Here is a 19,889-nt window from a genome sequence, read left to right as displayed (position 1 = left end):
CAGTTCTGGGAGGGAGTCTATAGCGTCCGTACGGACATACGGAACGCCTGTGTGAAAGGGGCCTAAGAGTACATTTAGGAAACCACTCTGTGCTGTGATGAGACTCCCATGCAGGCACTGGAAGAGATTTCGTCACAACCTGGTCAACCAAGCAGCCAAATATTCAGAACATGAGATAAGACCTGGAGAAGATTGCAGTACCTGTGACTAACAGGGGTTTGGGCTGACAGCGCAGAGCTGGAAGAAACCACTTGCCAGGTAGGTCTGCCATAATGTGCCAAAATGCTGTGTGAACTAGTACATTATAGCTAAAAGATCCTGGGATCCAGAATTAAAAAGGAAAAAAAAAAAAAAAAAAACAACCACCATACATTTTGGCAGAGGTTTAATACCACCTTAGGCATGTTGCATAAGTGTAAACAGGACCCAAAAGACAAAATGAAGGCTCCTTTTGCTGCACATTCTCGCACAACAGCTGATGCACAGAAAATCACATAGGAGGGAACACTGCACAGATCTACAGGTGAGATAAAGTACACTGTGCCCCTACCTAGTAGTGTGGAAATCTCACTGAGCCTTTAGATTTGATCAATTTATGCCAGTGGTTTCCAAACTATGGCCTTTGCTTGCCTTTATCCAGCTCTTGGGGCGCTTCTCCTCCCACTGATACACTATTCTGCCAACTAATACCAACGATGGGAACCTATTCCCTCCCAATGATACAAACGATGGGGCCCTATCCCTTCCAATGATACCAAACGTGGTGAGGTTTACTCCCACTAATGCCAGGAAAATTTCCACTCCCGCTGGCCACAGTGCAGCCCCACTGAAGTCTGAAGGACAATAAACTGGCCCTTTGTTTATAAAGTTTGGAGACCCCTGGTTTATGCAGTACTTACCAACCAATTATTGTTTTTGCGGTAAATAAAGTTGCAGTGTATTGACATTTTCATTATCACATGCAATGTTTGGATACTGAACCCAAATATCACATGCAATATCCTTTAGTGAATTGAGCCCACTGTCTTTAGATAATATCTGTAGAAGGAGCAGTGCTGTGCCAAGCAGTCAGTTTTCATAAAGCGGTCCATACACTAAGATTTTGTAGATAGATACCAACATCTAAAATGTTGAGCAAACGCAGTATGTAGCAACATCCTCATGCAAAACCAACATCCTCAGTACTGGTTGTAAGATTAGTGGAAGGGGTGGATTTGTTGGGTAAGCATCTCATCTCTTCTTCAAAAGTATTTACTAGAAGTTTTCACTCGATACAAAAAAAGGCGAGAGGTACATCTGGAAAGAGCTGTACACACAAATTCACAACACGAGTGACTGCGAATACAAAGTTTGCTAAAATTACAGACCGGACACATGCAACTTTCTATTAGAAAGCAAAAAAACAGGGTATCAAATTAGTGAGGAACAAAGACGAACCTTATATAGTAGTGTATAGATTATATAGTGAGTATTAGATTGATATCACGCTTCATGCAAAAAACGTTCCAGTTCTTGCAGAGATGCCGGAAGCAGAAAACAAGCCAGAACCTTGTTCCCCAAACCAAAGGGGATCTACGATATTGGAGGTCCAGTGAGTGTGGTGCCCAGGACTTCCATCTGCATGATCATTAAACCACAATTTGACAACACCAGCTGTGTGAATCGGAGCATTATTGTCTTGGTAAATAGTGCCGTCTTCGGGAAACAATGTCTGCACCATGTGGTGCATATGATCGGCCAAAATTTGTACATAGACCCTGGCAGGGACTCTGCCTTTCAAGGTGATGATGGGGCCTGCAGAATACCAAGATATGACTGCCTAAACCATGATTGCGCCACCACCATGCTTTACCGTTGGCACAAGACCGTCTTGGTCTTAAGCTTGGGATGGTGTTTGCCACAGGTAAACACATCCAGTTGTTGGAAACTGTGTGAAGCTCGACTCATCGGATCATATTAGGGTCTTCCATTGATCGATAGTTCATGATTTATAAGTGTTGCACCACTCTCTCCTCTGAGCGTTCATATCGGTCACTAGTGGTTTGGCAATTGCAGCTCGCCTGTGGATGTTTTTGCTTATGGAGTTCAAAAGAAACGTGAGGAAAGGGATGATAGCCCGTTTAAAAGAGAAGTATAGAATTCCTCCCCCCGATGCTGCATCTGTCCCTCGGCTCCTCTACACAGAGAACCGAGCGATCGAACAACACCGATCGCTTGGTTCTGATAGTCAGCAGCTCTCTGTTCTTCCCCCTCCTCATTCCTTGGAGCGCTGGGCTGTGGAGGGACAGGGAACGGTCGGCTCAGGCTCTCAGCGGCTTGCTGAGAGGCTGAGCTGGGTGTCGGTCCAGGTACCTGGCGGATCCTGACTCTATGATTGTGATGACGCGGTGCCTGAACTGACTTCTGTGATGTCAGCAGAGAGCAGACTTCAGCCAGCTCTCTGCTGAAAACGGGTCACGGAAGTGCAGAACGAACTGCACTTCAGTGATCCATATGAGATGTACAGCCAAACAAGCTTTGGCTGTACATCTCTTTTTAAGGCCACCTTTTCCCCTCATGGGATGGTAGCGGTAGGAGTTTTGATTTCAATGGGCGGGGGGGGGGGGGGGGTTGTGATAGGTCAAAAAAGAAGGTCAGCTAATTGGGAATGTTCTGGAAGTTCTGGAGGGGTACTCTAGGACAGGTCATTTAAGGTCACGACCCCCATAAGCAGAAGGCTGCGGGGGGGGGGGGGGGGTCTTTGCCAGTTGCTAGAGGCATATTTGAAGAGCGCCCCACTGATTTTGTTTACAGTTTTAAAGTATTAAGAGTTATAGTGAATTGTTATAGAAACCAATAAACAAGGTCGCGGCCAAAATAATCAAGTTTGCGGGGTCCAGTGCTTTTTGTATATTTGGCGTTTATGCCGCCTTCCGTCCCATGTTACATCACTTCCGCTTTCAACGTGAAACATGTCATCACTTTCACAGTAAATCACGTAGGGTTTCCATATTTTTGTCCTACCCCTGTATAAATCCTTATAGTGTACAGAACAGGTATGTTTAGAGTAGAGGACGAGATCTAAGGCAAGTAAGAGGATACCGTTTGAGTGCTCAGAAAAATTAGGAGTGCAGAAAAAAAGCACAGGCAAAAGTAGGGGAAAAAAAAACAACAACACACAAGACTAGAAGAAAGAAATGCAAGAAAAAGTAGCCAAGTAAGAGAAGAGGGAGTAAGGACTGCCCGTTTGGTATATTCCTCTTGCACGCCATCCTGGACAGCTCATAGATGAATGAAAAGCAACATTTTGGGACCATATAGGGAGCTCCCATCAGGCCTGTCAATGCCTGAGAAAGGGTTTTTTTGTGATCACAAAACTGCAACATATTCCATTTCTCATAGATTCATCGCCCTATGATCTGTTTGAAAAAATGATATCCACAGGGACCAAACTAAAGAATATCTTGTGGGTAGCAGAAGAATGGACCAATAATGGTCATTAATTATGGTCCTATTCAAAACAAAGAACAAGCTGAAAACAGAGCATTTAATACCAGAAATTTTGGCCAGAAGCTGAGCCAGCTGCTGTTCATTCATCTGGGTGGATCACCACATTATTGTTGGAATCCTTCCTGGAGCAGCCCGGTTACCGCTGCCGGCTGATTCCAGGTCACAGGAGTACAAAAATGCACTTCTATGACCCAGAAGAGAAGTATGACCCAAAAAAAAAGCTTTTGCCATACTAATCTTTTTAATATTAAAAGGTAATCCCTTTTTTTATTGATCATGGGATATTTTGGAAGGTTTATTTGATAAGCTTCTACTTCATCCTGGCATACCATATAGCCCAGAACGATGGCATCTCATCTCTTCTAACAAGCCGATATCTACAAATAATCTGGAATTCATTCTACTTCATTAGTCCAATCTCAAGAGACAAGGCAGGTCTACATGTAGAGTTAGGCAGGCCATACATTATACAATTTTTTTTTTCGTTCAATTGGTAGGTTGAAATAAAAAAAAAAAAAATGTGCAGATTCAGGGCCAGCGAATTCTGAAAACCAGAGTTACAGCTGTAAAAACATCTGACGTCGCTAAACGCGGCCTTACACTGGATACAGCGTTATGCCAGGTCAAGTGTTTTTTTGTTTTTTTTTTGGACATGTCAAAAATCAATGGTTCCCTATGAGAGCAATCTTAACTGACCTGACTTTCAGCCCATTGATTTATATAGAAGTCGCATCCAAGTCAGATCATGATCCGACTTGTGCCATGCAAATTGTGCACCAAGGATCTTGAAGGGGTTGTGCTAGCTCCGTTCTCTGCCAGTTCTTACATAATAGCCATGAGGAGCAGCCATCATGATGAGATGAGACTTAACCCCTTGTGACATCACAAGGACCGTTTGCTTGTCCCTGCTTGCTTCTTCCCCCTTTCCTGACCTGCTGGTCTGCATGCTAGGATAAGGATCAGGTATGGATTTTGGGGGGGGGGGGGGGGGCACCACACTGTTTTTTCCTTATTTTGGCATGGGGCTCCCTTTCAAAATCCATGCCAAACTCAAAGGGCCCGGTATGGATCTGGGAGAGGGGGCGGAAAACGCTGGGTTTTTTTTTTTTTGTCTTTTTTAATCCTCAGAGAACAAGTCGGATCATGGATGAGACGTCCATGCAAATAAATGGGCTGAAAGTAAGATCAGTTAAAACGGATCTCATAGGGAAGCGTTGAATTTTTGCATGTCATGAGACTTGTGATCTGTAGTAATTGTATTTGGGAGTGAAAAAAAAAAAAAGAAGAGACAGAGAAACGCTGCTAAACATGCATTAACACCAATGCAAAAAGCTACTAAAAGCATGTTTTTACAGCCGCTTTTTCCTAAAGTCGGTACAGGCTTTGAAGCTCATTTTTCCTAACGCCCTGTGTGCACAAAGACTTCTTGTGAAAGCCTATGGCCCCTTTCAACCTTGCGGACTGTCAGATTTTCAGGTGGATCTGAACGGTCCCCCCATGCATCTCCATGGGGTATCAGATGTCAGCGGAGACATGTCCGCTGACATCTGATCCGTCAAATCCGGACGGATTGGAAACCCTATTTTCCATCCGTCTAGCGGATCGGATGGGAACGGACAGGCGGTCCATTCTCATCCGATTCCCCCATAGAGGAGAGCGGGGATCTGACACCTCCATCTCCGCACACAGAGCGGAGACGGAGCTGTCATCTGCCTGCTCAGCGGGGGGTTGGCAGATCAATCCCCCGCTAAGCAGCACGGCTCCGTCGGCGGAGCCGTGTGAAAGGTGCCTAATTGAAGCTGAAGTCAAATTCTGAGTGCTCCCATTTTAGTAAATCCCCCTTTGAGTTATCAACAGAACAGGAATGGAGGAGAAAGCTTGCAATGTCAATGACAACTGCTCCAATAACACCAAAGAGGGGATTTTCCTCACTTTGGAGAGATTTCCTCCCAATCCTTGAAGTCTGTACCAGACAGAAAATGAAGGGAACTCTGCCCCATGAGACATGGATACCAAAAAAACTGAAAGGGACTTTGACTCCTCCCTATTCTTCTATCCCAAATGAAATAAGGCAATTTGGGCTTTAGATATAGTTTAAAATGAATCCTTGGTCCCTCTGCTAGAAAATAGGTGTGTGCTAAATGATAAACAAAGTGGTGGTAAGGGCACAAGGTCTTTTATTTTCATGCATTCTATGCATGAAAAAAAAAAAAAAACCTGTGTGCAGCAGCCCCCTAATACTTACCAGAGCTCCATTTCAATCCAGCGATGTTGCATGAGAGCCTCAGCTGTCCGGGACTCTCCCTCCTGACTGGCTAAGATAACTGTCAAAGTCAGTGAGCCAATTAGGAGAAAGAGGGGCTGGGCCGAACGACTGCTCCGTGCCTGAATGAACACACAGAGCAGCGGCTCGGATGCCCCATAGCAAGCTGCTTACTGTGGGGGCACTCAGCAGGAGGGAGGGGCCAGGAGGGCCAGCGGGGGTACTGAGAAGAGCAGGATCTGGTCTACTCTGTGCAAAACCACTGCACAGAACAGGAAAGTATAACATGTTTGTTATTTCTAAAGAAAAAAAGAAACAAGACTTTAATATCAAATTTAAACAAATGTGTTTGACCTCTTTCACACGGGCGTTCTGTATGTCCGTATATCACCCCATCCGTTTGCGGGTGATATACGGACATAATGCATGTCAATGGGATTGCGGATGACCATCCGCTGACATCCGATTTGCGCCCTTTCTGTTCTGTTTTTTGGAACGGAACAGAACCCTATTTTCCTTCCATTTAAAAAGCGGAAAGGATGAAAAATCCGATGTCAGCAGTGTCATCCGCTGACATCCGCAATCCCCATAGACATGCATTATGTCCGTATATCATCCACAAACGGATGGGATGATATGCGGACATACGGACCGGATGACACAAGTGTCATCCGTGTCCGTAAAAAAAAAAAAAAGTGCCGGAGCGGATTGAAATACGGTCCGCTCCGTGTGAAAGAGGCCTTTGGGTCATTTTAAAAATATTACATCTCTAAACTGTTGTTCCAATACATTTTTTCCCCCTGAGCACTTGAGGCTACCTAAAAGAAAGAAAAACATATTTCAGAGTACCAATCATTAGATGTGGTGGCTGCCTTCATTTTCTTTAGTCTTTCTTCTATTTTCATCTAGTGATCTGGCCAATAAGTCTGTTTTTCAAATTGAAAAAGCTCTTTTGCAGATTTATCAGTTAAAAGAGAGAAAACACCATTTACCACTAGCAGAGGTGTTTACAATGATCAGCTTTTATTTATGCAAAACCTTTATCCCAAAGGGCCCTTTCACACGGGCGTTCCGTATGTCCGCAAATCATCCTATTTTTTTGCGGATGATTTACGGACATAATGTAAGTCAATGGCATTGCGGATGTCAGCGGAATACAAATCCGCTGACATCCGATTTTCTTCCTTTCAGTTCTGTTCCGTTTTTTGGAACGGAACAGAACCCTATTTTTCCTCCGTTCAAAAAACGGAAAGGAAGCAAAATCGGATGTCAGCGGTGTCATCCGCTGACATCCGCAGTGCCATAGACTTACATTATGTCCGTATATCATCCGCAAACGGATGGGATGATATGCGGACAAGTGTCATCCGTGTCCGTAAAAAAAAAAAAAAAAAAAAAAAAAGGACCGGAGCGGAGAATAAAAACTGATCGCCCGTGTGAAAGAGCCCAAAAGGAAAAAAAAAAAAAAAACTGTTTGCTTTAACTGCTAATAAAATGTTTTCCGGAGTCTAGCTTTAATTTTTAGTGTTAAACCTGCTAGTACATCTAACACTTCCCTACCCCCAGGCTGACCAATGCTGCTCTCCAAAAAGGTGTCCCCTGTGCACCTTCATTCAGAGTGGCCTCTATATAAATACAGGAGATGCGTTACTGGCAAGATCCCCAGGTAAAAAACAGAGGGGGGGGGGGGGGGGGGGAGAAAAGCCCAAAAAAAAAAAAACACCATACGACTACTACAGCTAATGTGCATCATATCGCATTTTTGGTTTGGAGGTCGTATACCACTTTAACCCATTCTAGTGTGTGTAAATTTTAGATTAAGATCTTGAGCTCTGTACATATCAGGCTTTTTATAATATGAAGTTAGGATAGAGAAGAAACCTGTGAAAAGAAGCTGACCGCACCAGTTGCTTCCTCAGAAAGACTATGGGGGTCGATTCACTAAACTTGAATACATACGATAATGATATCGTATTACTAATTTGCATAAATTATTGCATGCGGTAAATTAAGTCAAATTGTAAAAAAAAAAAAAAAACACAATTATGCATTATTTACCGCAAAATGAAAAATGTGCTGGTAAAAACGCTCTTAACCACTTGCCTACAGTGCACTTTCACCCCCTTCCTGCCCAGACCGATTTTCAGCTTTCAGCGCTCTCACACTTTGACTGAGAATTACTCATGCAACACTGTACCCATACAAAAATTGTGTCCTTTTTTTCACACAAATAGAGCTTTCTTTTGATGGTATTTGATCAATACTGGGTTTTTTATTTTTTGTGCTATAAATAAAAAAAGACTGAAAATATCGTTAAAAAAAGCATTTTTCTTTGTTTCTGTCATAAAATTTTGCAAATTAGTAATTTTTCTTCACAAATTTTGGCCAAAATTTATACTGCTACTTATCTTTGGTAAAAAAAAAAAAACAAATAAGTGTATATTATTTGGTCTTTGTGAAAGTTATAGAGTCCACAAGTTATGGTGCTATTCATTGAAAATTGATCACACTTGATCACACCTGATGTACTGAAGGCCTATCTCATTTCTTGAGACACTAAAAAGTCAGGAAAGTACAAATACCCCCCAAATGACCCCTTTTTGGAAAGTAGACATTCCAAGGTATTTAATAAGGGGCATGGTGAGTTTTTTGAAGTTGTAATTTTTTCCCACAATGCTTTGCAATATGAAGATTTATTTTTTTTTATTTATTTATTTTTACAAATTGCCGTATTAACAGGTTATTTCTCTCACACAGCACATGTATACTTGCAACTACACCCCAAAACACATTCTACTACTCCTCCTGAGTATTGCGATACCACATGTGTGAGACTTTTTCACAGCCTGGCCACATACAGAGGCCTAACATCCAAGTAGCAGCGTCCGGCATTCTAGGAGCACAAATTACACATATAATTTCCTGACAACCTATCGTACTTTTGAAGGCCCTGGAGCACCAGGACAATGGAAACCCCCATAAAATGACCCCATTTTGGAAAGCAAACAGCCCAACGTATAATTTTTGAGGCATAAGGAGTCTTTTGAAAATGTCATTTTTTTCCACAAGTTTTTGGAAAATGTGGAAAGAAAATGAAAACACGTTTTTTTTACACAAAGCTGTCCATTTATGCAATATTTCTAACACATCGCATGTACATAGCAAAACTTGCACCCCAAAATACATTCTGCTATTCCTTTCTGAGTATGGCGATACCACATGTGTAACACTTTTTCACAGCCTGGCCACATACATAGGCCTCACATCCAAGTAGCGCTTTACACAAAGTTGTCCATTTATCCACTTTAAGACTGGGCCTATTTTTGACACTTGGTGTTTACAAGCTAAAATCATTTTTTTTGCTAGAAAACTACTTTGAACCCCCAAACATTATATATTTTTTTTTAGCAGAGACCCTAGAGAATAAAATGGAGATCGTTGCAATATTTTTTATCACACCATATTTGCGCAGCAGTCTTCCAAATGCGATTTTTTTGAAAAAAATTCACTTTTTTGAACTAAAAAATAAGAAAACAGTAAATTTAGCCCAATTTTTTCCATAATGTGAAAGATAATGTTAGGCCGAGTAATTAGATACCCAACATGTCATGCTTCAAAATTGCGCATGCTCACAGAATGGCGCCAAACATTGGTACTTAAAAATCCCCATAGGCAACATTTTAAAAATTTCTGCAGGTTACTAGCTTAGAGTTACAGAGGAGGTCTAGGGCTCAAATTATTGCACTCGCTCTAACGATCGCGGCGATACCTCACATGTATGGTTTGAACACCGTTTACATATGTGGGCGGGACTTGCGTATGCGTTTGCTTCTGCGCGCGAGCTAACGGGGACAGGACGCTTTAATTTTTTTTTTTTTTTTTTTTTTTCCTATTTATTTTATTTATTATTTTTTTATTTTTACACAGTTTAAAAAAAAAAAAATGTTTTGATCATTTTTATTCCTATTACAAGGAATGTAAACATCCCTTGTAATAGAAATAGGCATGACAGGTCCTCTTTATTGTGAGATCTGGGGTCAAAAAGACCTCACACCTCACAACTACACTAAAAAAGAAAAAAAAAAAAAAAAAATTGTTGAAAGAGGAAAAAAAAAAAAAAGCAAAAAAAAAAAAAAAGCGGCCCTTTAAACCGGTTGCTAGGCAACGTCTTTTGACGTAGCTCCGGTCCTCCAAGACCATAGAGTTGAGTGAGGGCCATCTTGCCCTCACTCGACTTCCTGTCTCTGAGGATCCGGGACCGGATAGTTTTCCCCGCTGCCGGCGGGTCCGGTAAGCTGGGAAAACGTCTGGGACGCGGCAGGAGGGGGGGGGGGGCACCTCTTCCCCTGCACCGCAAGGGTAATTCCGCGGCGAATCCGCCACTGGGACCACCCTTATCTGAAAGCCGACCGCCCGCCGTTTCAAAAAATACCGGGGTTATGGGGGCTATCTGCTGCCATAACCCCAGTATTTAGCTTTTATTGGCCGACGCATATAGTCGTTAGGCGGTCAATAAGTGATTGCATGTATATGGCAAACAGGTGACGATGACTGACGGGGTGACAGGTGACGATGACTGACGGGGTGACAGGTGACGATGACTGATGGGGTGACAGGTGACGATGACTGATGGGGTGACAGGTGACGATGATTGATGGGGTGACAGGTGACGATGATTGACGGGGTGACAGGTGACGATGATTGATGGGGTGACAAGTGACGATGACTGATGGGGTGACAAGTGACGATGACTGATGGGGTGACAGGTGACGATGACTGATGGGGTGACAGGTGACGATGACTGATGGGGTGACAGGTGACGGTGATTGATGGGGTGACAGGTGACGGGCGATGGTCACTGATGGGTGACAGGTGACGGGCGATGGTGCACGGCGGTACTGATGGCAGTCTCTGGTGACCGGTGAACTTTAGGCTACGTTCACATGTGAGCGTAGCGATCACGGGCAGAATTACTGCGATTCTGCCCGTGATCCAGAAATCATTGCAAATTGCGGGACGCCTGTGCGTTGCCCGTGATTTGCAATAGCACCCCAAATGCTGTGCGATGTTGCTGCGATTTCCGTCTGCCGAATCGCGGTAACATCACGCAAACAACGCATGACGCTCCAAAGAAACTCTTGTACCTTTTTTGGGCGTCATGCGATGTTTGCGCGATGTTACCGCGATTCGGCAGGCGGAAATGGCGGCAACATCGCACAGTGTTTGGGGTGCTATTGCAAAAAACGGGCAACGCACAGGCGTCCCGCGATTTGCAATGATTTACGGATCGCGGGCAGAATCGCTGTGATTCTGCCCACGATCGCTGCGCTCACATGTGAACGTTATGGGTGACAATTTCTGGGCACTGATGAGGTGACTGTTGGGTGACAGGTGACATTGGGGGGGGCTGAGGACTGTGTGGGGACCTTTATTAGTGTGATTTTTACTTTATGACATGTGTACAGAGCAGTAACTCACTATTTCTAGCTCTTCTCCCCTCATACTGGAAACTGTACGAGGAGAGAAGAGCTAGTAACACTGAGTTACTGCTCTTTGTTTACATTTTGTGATCGGCTGTGAATGGATTCACAGCCGATCACATAGTAAACAGTCACTGTCAGTGACTGTTTACTACTGCCGGTGACAGCTGTGTTCCTACGGAACACAGTGCCACCGACATGACCGCGCTGCGCGCTCCCGATCGCGCATGCGCGGTCATCTGGTGGGCGCCTTCATTGTGATCGGCTGTGTCATTGGAACACAGCCGATCACGTGGGAAACAGCCACGCCCATTGGCTGTTTCCCCCCTGCCGGTGACGGGGGGGTGTCCCGGGGACACCCCGACACCGGCAGTGCAGGGCGGCGCGCACGCGATCGCGCGCCTGCCCTGCTTAAAGTGCCGCCGTCATATGACGGCGGCCCAGGATAATGGTCGCTCCGCTCCGCCGTCATATGACGGCGGGCGGGCGGCAAGCGGTTAAAGTGGTTGTAAAAGGCAGAAGGTTGCATTCTATGCATTAAGATAAAAAGCTGGCTCCCACTGCTGTCAATCAAGTCAGTCAGCCAATGAGAAGAGAAAGGGGGCTGGGCAGCGGCTCCATGTCCGAATGAACACATGGAGCTGTGACTCCGCTCAGGCGACCCCACAGCAGGCTGCTTGCTGTGAGGGGACTCAACAGGAGGGAGGGGCCAGGAGCATCAAAGAGGGACCCGAAAAGGAGGTTGTTTTTTTTTAAAATAAAAAGGTATTGTCAAAAACTGTCTCGGTGCTTTTTGTGACACTTCTGGTGCATGGGTACCTTATACTTATTCACATGGGGCGGGGATGAGATCTGGGGGTGGCCAGGGCTGTGGGGATGAGGCCCTTCTCAACATGGGGGCAAGGCCCTGCAAAGTTGAGGGCATAGCCCCACCCTTCCTGATCTGCAAGCTCAGATAAGGGTCTGGTATGGATTTTAAGGGGACCCCATGCCATTTTTTTTTTGTCATCTTTAATTGTTGGCATTATTTTTTTGTTTTTACCAATTAGCTCTCAGCAGATGAGTAATCCATTAAGAATGTGGTGGCTGGCTGCTGGTCTGTCAACAGGCTCTTTTTGCGAAGGATATGCATTTCCTTCCATCCATCCAGTCCCGATATATACACACACACCCTGTCACAAAAAGAGGACAAGTGGGTGACCTGACCTCTATTCAAGCTGTACAGCCATGTCAACTCAGCCTGTAAATTGACAAAGGAGCAGCAGAATAGGTGATCTTTTTGCTCCTTTCCCCCTTCGTTCCTTATCAGCACATTTGCAATGCAGCACTCGGATAGGCTCTTTGTGCTCCCCTCCCTGTCTCGGTTTACTGTACAGAACATTATTAGCAGAGGATACCAAGACCAATTCCAGAACACTAGTTGCATTTAATATTTATTAATGCATAACTGGATTAACTATGTGTCCTTATATTTGCCTTACATTTGGGGTTAAACACTCATATACGTCTGGCTTTCTGAGAAATTGGACTTCTGCAATAGAGGTCAGGAGTGCATTCTATATTTATTGTAGAAGAAGAATACAAGAAGTAAAACTGGCTATTCTCAGTAAACAGTAACAATACAATCCGCCCTTCTATCTCCTCTTAGGCCCCTTTCACACAGGCGGACCATTCAGATCCGCCAGTCAGTTTTTTTGGCAGATCTGAACGGTCCCCCCATGCATCCCTATGGGGCATCAGATGTCAGCGGAGACATGTCCGCTGACATCCGATCCGTCAAATCTGGACGGATGGAAACCCTATTTTCCATCCGTCCAGCGGATCGGATGGGATCGGTTGAGAACAGACCGACGGTCCGTTCCCATCTGATTCCCCCATAGAGATGAATGGGGAACTGACAGCTGTGTCTCCGCATACAGTGCAGAGAACAGCTGTCATCCTCCTGCTCAGCGGGGGAATCGGCGGATCGATCCCCACACATATGGCACTTTTCCACTGCAAGTACCGGCTCGGCTCTACTCGGCCCTGCTTGGCCCGGTTTGCTTTTCCACTGCTGGTACCGCATGGTACGGTGTTGGAACGGTTCGGTACCGTACGGTATGGTTTGCTTTTCCACTAAAGTAGTACTAAAGTTAAGTGGGTGGGATAACAACGGGGTGGGTGGGATTCTCTGACCAATCAGTGGCTAGTAGTGACTGCATGCAAAGGATTGTGGGATATGGTACCGGGTATGGTACCTGTTGGAACCACAATCGATTAGTTACTGTTTTTGAGAGCCGTACCGTTCGGTTCCATGCAGTGGGAAAGCGCCGCCGTACCGTACTGTACCGAACCGTTCCTACACCGTACCATGCCATGCGGTACCAGCAGTGGAAGAGCACAAAAGCGAGCCGAACTGTTCGGTTCCATGCGGTGGAAAAGCGCCAATAGTGTGAAAGAGCCCTTAAAGGCCCCTTTCACACATATGGTCCGTTCAGTTCTTCAGTACAGTCACGTCAAAATGTATCAGTTTTTCATCCTTTTCTCATCCCGTTCTTTTGACGGATGAAAAATAGGGCATTCATCCGTTCAAAAAAAATGGACATTGACGGAAGCTGATGAAAACGGATGTTAACTTATGATCATCCGTTGTCATACGTTTTTACATAGAGATACATTGATGTCCGTTTTTCATCCATCAATAGATGGATGAAAAACAGACAAACGGACAGCATGTGTGAAAGGGGCCTAAAGGGAGAAAAGTTTGTTGTGTCTTTCTCCATGCTGGAGGAGAAGAAGTATTTAAAAAAAGATAAACCAAACAATGAAAATTGCTAGATCATAGTTTGAGCTAGGTGCAGGTTTTAGAAAAAAAAAAAAGTGTACACTATTTTAAGTGAACAAAAAAAAAGTTTATGGGAAAACACGCACAAAAGTGCACTTAGGGCATGTCTTTGGTACTCTCCCGAAGAGGAAGGACCTTCCCTGACTCCCCAGGGTGCAGAACTCCCAACAGGGGTAGGGCATGCTCAGAACCACTGAGTAAAAAGGCCTGGCAGATCCCTATCCCTTATAATCAGCCAAGGCCGACCAACGAGTACTAGGGAAGGCATCACCCAAGGCAGGAGAGGAAATAACCTGATGGCCACACATCCTCCTCCTAGACTTCAGGGTAGGCCCAAAGACCCACACCTTCAATCCATTCAATCATTGAGTCAAAAAGGCACAGAAATGAGTGAAACATGTGAAGAGAAATAAAATAAGAAAAAAAAAATTAAAATAAAAAAAAAGGAGTGGCAGTGCCGGTGTATGTGCAGAAAAAACAAGTGCTGTTGAGGGACCCTGTCTCCCAGAAGGGACCCCCAACTCATAGTGATACTAGGAGCACCCCTAGGGTGCCTAACACAGAAGGCTCTCAACTTCCCCAACCCCTGGCCAGACAAAGTGATAAAGCTTGAATCTGGAGGCACTGGGCCCCTCGAAACCCTCTTCAACAGGGAAATACTCCCAATCCCAACCTTAGAGGGCACCAATTCTCTCTCATGAGAAGGGCTTTCAGGGCTCCCATCATACCAGCAGCAATACTATAAAGCCAGCCCAGCCAAGGGCTAAAATGACAGCACAGCACCCCTACTGGACAATGATAGGAACAGACACTACATCTAATTTTAGATAAAAGGCTAAGCCTTAGCTCCTGATAAAGAAGCTGAACTTTGTCTATGTTCTATAGCCTGCTTGTTCTATACATACCCTTTAAGGAGCTGATCACAGCTTATTTATAGTGGCCTCCTTCCTCTCTCTTTCATTAAAGTGATTGTAAAGCTAGAAGGGTTTTTTTTCCCCTTAATGCATTCTACGCAGTAAGGTAAAAAAAAAAAACATTGTGTTCTGCTTTCCCCCCAGACTCCCCCCATACTTACCTGAGCCCAATCTCAAACCAGCGCTGTGAATAACAGCAGAGGCTCTCTCCCTCCTCATAGGCTAAGAAAACGCTGTGGGAGCCATTGGCTCCTTCTGCTGTCAATCACAACCAGTAAGAAGAGAGAAGCAGTGAGGCCAGGGGCGTATCTACCAAGAGGCAAACAAAACATTTGCCTTGGGTAGCGCGCGTGCCCCCCCCCCCACCCCCCCCATGCTATAGTCCAGTTCTGGGAGGGCATCTACAGAAGTCCTCCTAGAACGGTACCCACTGAGACACGCTCTGTGGTTGGGATAAAGAGACAATAACAGTGTCTCTTTACCATGGGATCAGCTGTGTCCAATCACAGCTGATAACGATGTAAACACTTGCCGGCTATCATCATTCCTTTCTTTACGCTGTCACAGTGTGAAATGAGAGCTGGTAACCGGCAAGTGTGAAAAGGGGACATCTACACTGATCATCAGTGTCCTGATTATTAGTGCAGCCCCAACAGTGCTGCCAAATCAGTGCTTCCTCAGCCCCTGTCCTGCTGACCCCGTCCTCTGCCCAAATGACCACATACGTGGACGAATCAGGTCTCGGGGTTGGACGAAGAAGCCGCAGCTGTTCACTATGAACGGCTGCAGCTTCCTCATCAGACCCGGAGACAAGAACGTTATACCATGGCTGGGGTGGGAAGCCCAGTTTTAGTCTTGCCTAGGGCAGCACAAAACCAAAATACACCACTCGGCTCGGGAGCAAGCCCACACGAGTGCCCCTATAGCAAGGTGGGGGACCTGGGGAAGAGGAGGATTGGGGCTGCTCTTCACAAAACCATTACACAGAGCAGGTAAGTATACCATGCTTATTCTTTAAAATAAAAAAAAATGTAGGTTTACAAGGACTTTAAGGCTGATTTCCCAGGATGACATATTTTGCATACATAAATACAGTGGGCCAACTTGGCATATGTAAGGACACATATATGTTACCTGATCAGCCTCTGTGGAAGCTGTAGAGGACTGTATTAGGCTACATTGATAACGGGGATTTAGGCCGGTGCAGGAATCAGAAAGTTCTGCTGCAGCTGAGAGCGGCTAGGTGCTGTCCGCTTACCCCCCATTCACCACTTGTTATCACAGATATAGACACATTTAATTAGAAATCCAGGTATCTCAATGAATGTGAAGTGTTCTGTAATTGGATGGAGCAGTGGGAATGTTGCCTTAGCCCCAGCTTGTACAGTGATGGCTGCCATCTTTTGGTGCAACTGCCCTTCTACATAGTAACCACATGGGGGTGCTCATCCTGCGTGGCCACCATTCACAGAACGCCTTGTATTTTTAAGCACTTGACCTCCGAAAGGTTTTACCCCCTTCGTGACCAGGCCATTTTTTTGCGATATGGCACTGCGTTACTTTAACTGACAAATACCTGCTATAAACCAAAAAAAAAAAGACTGACAATTTTGAAAATAAGTAAATCTTTTTTACTTTCTGCTATAAAACATATCCAAGTAAAAAATGTAATTTCTTCTTCATCAATTTAGGTCAAAATGTATTCTGCTACATATTTTGGTAAAAACAAAAAAAAGCATATATTGATTGGTTTGTACAAAAGTTAGTATCCAAAAACTATGGGGTGTATTCATGGAATTTTTTTTTTTACTAGTAATGGCAGCAATCAGCAACTTATAGCAGGACTGCAATATCGCAGCGCACAAGTTGGACACCTGACATTTTTTTTTTTTTTTTTTTTTTTTAGGAACCAGTGACATCAATACAGTGATCAGTGCTAAAAATATGCATTGTCACTGTACTAATGACAGTGGCTGGGAAGTGGTTAACATCGGGGGTGATCAAAGGGTTAAATGTGCGGCCAACATGTGTCACATGTGTTCGGTTATTACTAAGCAATGTGTTTTGCAGAAAGAAAAAAACAGCACAAAATCCTGCTGTCAGAAGAGAGCCCTGTGTTTGTTTACCGACACTGGGCTCTTTTCGGTAAACTCCAGAGCAGATAGTCAGGTGCCAGTGACCAATCAGCAGCCGGCACCCACTGATTGGTTCGTGCTGCAGCCGATTGCACCAAAGGCGGGGTGGCAGAGGTGTGCAGATCATGTACTAGGTATGTGATCCTGCACAGGAGAGCTGCCTTATATACGGTTGGAAAGCGATTACCCACTTGCCAACCACTCGCCAGCAGGGAAGCTGAACTATGGGGCCGCGATTGCCACCGGGCACCCACGATCGCTCCCCGTGAAGAGAGAACGGCGGGCTGCTGTTGTAAACACAGTAGACCATTGTTCTCTCTGGAATCAATACAGAGCGCCTGTGTTCCTCCTATTTAGGGACACAGGTCTCTGTATAGATTTTACAAGCCCATGCCCCACACAGTTAGAAAACACTCCCCTACGCTCACACTTAACCCTTGATCACCCCAGGGTTAACCCCTTCCCTGCCAGTATTATTACAGTAACAGTGCATATTTTTAGCACTGATTACTGTAGTAATGTCACTGGTACCCCCCAAAAGTGTCAAAAATGTCAGTTAGGGGTCCGATCTGTCTGCTGCAATCCCGCAAAAAAAAAAGATCGCACATCGCCGCCATTACTAGTAGAAATAAATAAAAATGATAAATCTTTCCCCTAGTTTGTAGACGCGATAACTTCTGCGCAAACCAATCAAAATACGCTTATTAGGATTTTATTTACCAAAAATATGTAGCAGAATACAAGTTAGCATAAAATGATGAAAATTATTTAGATTTTTACGTCTTTTTTGGGAATGTTATATAGCAGAAAGTGATTTTTTTTTTTTTTTTTTTTAGAAGTGGCGCTCTTTTTCACAGGTGATCAAATACCACCAAAGGAAATCTCTATTTGGGGGGAAAGGACATCGATCTTATTTGGGTACAGAGTCGCACAACCGCGCAATTGTCAATTAACCACTTCCCACCCGCCCTATAAGCAAATGACGGTGGGAATGTGGTTGCATTATCCTGACCGGACGTCATATGACGGTGGCAGGATAATGCGCTCTGCGCGCCCGCCAGGGGGTGCGCAGAGCGGCGATCACTGACACACTGCATCTCCAATATCGGTAGGCTCTTTACCATATGACCAGCTGTGTCCAATCACAGTTGGTCACATAGTACACAGGAAGAGCCGTTGATCGGCTTTCCTTAGTTTGTGCCTGACAGGCACGAGTAGAGGAGAGCTGATCTGCAGCTCTCCTGACAGGGGGGGGGGGGGTTGTACTGGTAATCAGAGCATTGATTACCAGTGTAGACCCTTGGGGGGGTGCCACTAGAACCACCAGGGATGCCCACCCATGTCCACCAGGGATGACAATCAGGGCTCAGGGAGCCCGCCAGTGCCCTCCCCATCAGTGCACCAGTGCCCTCCCCATCAGTGCTGCCCGCCAGTGCCCATCATTGCCACCTATCAGTGCCAACCACCAGTGCCCATTATTGCCAACCAGTGCTGCCTATCAGTGTCCATCAATGCCACCTGTCAGTGCCCATCGGTGCTGCCTATCAGTGCAGGAGAAAAAAACGTATTTACAACATTTTATAACAAACAAAAAAACATTTTTTTTTCAAACTTTTCGGTCTTTTTTTTTTTTTTTATTTGTTTAGCAAAAAAGAAAAAAACCTTGCGGTGATCAAATACCACCAAAAGAAAGCTCTATTTGTTGGAACAAAGTGACATAAATTTGGTTTAGGTACAGTGTTGCATGACCGCGCAATTGTCATTCAAAATGCAACAGTGCTAAAAGCTGAAAATTGGCCTGGGCAGGAAGGGGGTGAGAGTGCCCTGTATTGAAGTGGTTAAATAACGCAGTGCCGAATCCCAAACAAATGGCCTGGTCATTCAGGGGGGAAATCTTTTCCAGAACACTGATTGGATGAGGCGGAGAGGCAGACAATTATGTTATCCAATCACAGAACACTTGACATTCATTGCGATGCGTGGAGTTGCAGTTTAATGTTGGTGTATATGAGGGTCTCCTCCATCCTATAGAGAAGGGGTGTATCGGGTATGATCAGAGAAGCAGCTCTGACGTCACAGGAATGTCTCCATAGACGATGTGGGAACACTCACTGTACAAGGACAGCTTTATCTACAACAAAACAACAATTGTATCCAGTAGCTGTGAGCGATCTGGCCCGGTGATGAGAACCCGAGTTCAGCTACAAGGAGCCCATTGATTCGGTGCACGGGATACTCACTGTGATTACACGATCCGCCCTGAGCGCCCCCAGCTGACTCCACCGGTGTAACAACGTCACGTGAGGAGAACGGTGAGATAGGACACAGGCCACGCCCACCGGGCAGGCGGCACGCTCTCTGTATCTGCACGTTCCGGAAGAGCCACGCTGGGTGAAACCATTCATAAACAGCGGGGGGAGGGGGGAGATAGTGGGAGGGGTCTTGCTCTGCTGCAGGCTTACGTGAGGAATGTGAAAGGAATGAGTCACTGTAAGAGGAAGCAGAGAACCGCAAACAAGAGCGCAGAGGTGAATAATCTCAATCGACCCCTGCTATGTACCACCATCCCCCACTCTGGGCGCTGCTGCATTCACAGCTGTCCCTTATCTGGGGGTGGCTGTCTCTGCTCTGGCACCATCGCCCTCCTCCAGTCTTCCTCTATGTTGGGTGAAATGCACAAATTACCAAACCTCTGCACAGGGGGCTCATTGTAGGGTTGTCACCTCCTCATCACTTTACAAGATAAAATCAGTATTTTTCCCTAGAAAACTACTTAGAACCCCC

At 45.2% G+C, this 19,889-nt stretch overlaps 1 protein-coding gene across 1 annotated transcript in view; it reads right to left on the bottom strand.

Annotated features, from left to right (window-relative positions):
* The window catches only part of SNX10 (sorting nexin 10), a 94,692-nt gene extending 75,306 nt beyond the window's left edge, over window positions 1–19,386 (bottom strand). The window contains exon 1 of the mRNA XM_082258404.1: window positions 19,346–19,386. The gene's annotated coding sequence lies outside the window, so the exon portion shown is untranslated. The remainder of the gene's footprint in view (window positions 1–19,345) is intronic.
* Between the last annotated feature and the right edge of the window lie 503 nt (window positions 19,387–19,889).

Source organism: Pelophylax lessonae, assembly GCF_965119305.1.
Source record: "Pelophylax lessonae genome assembly, chromosome: 5".
Lineage (NCBI taxonomy): Eukaryota > Metazoa > Chordata > Amphibia > Anura > Ranidae > Pelophylax > Pelophylax lessonae.
The sequence above is the reverse complement of the archived record's forward strand: the minus strand, read 5'-3'. Positions and strand labels throughout refer to the sequence as shown.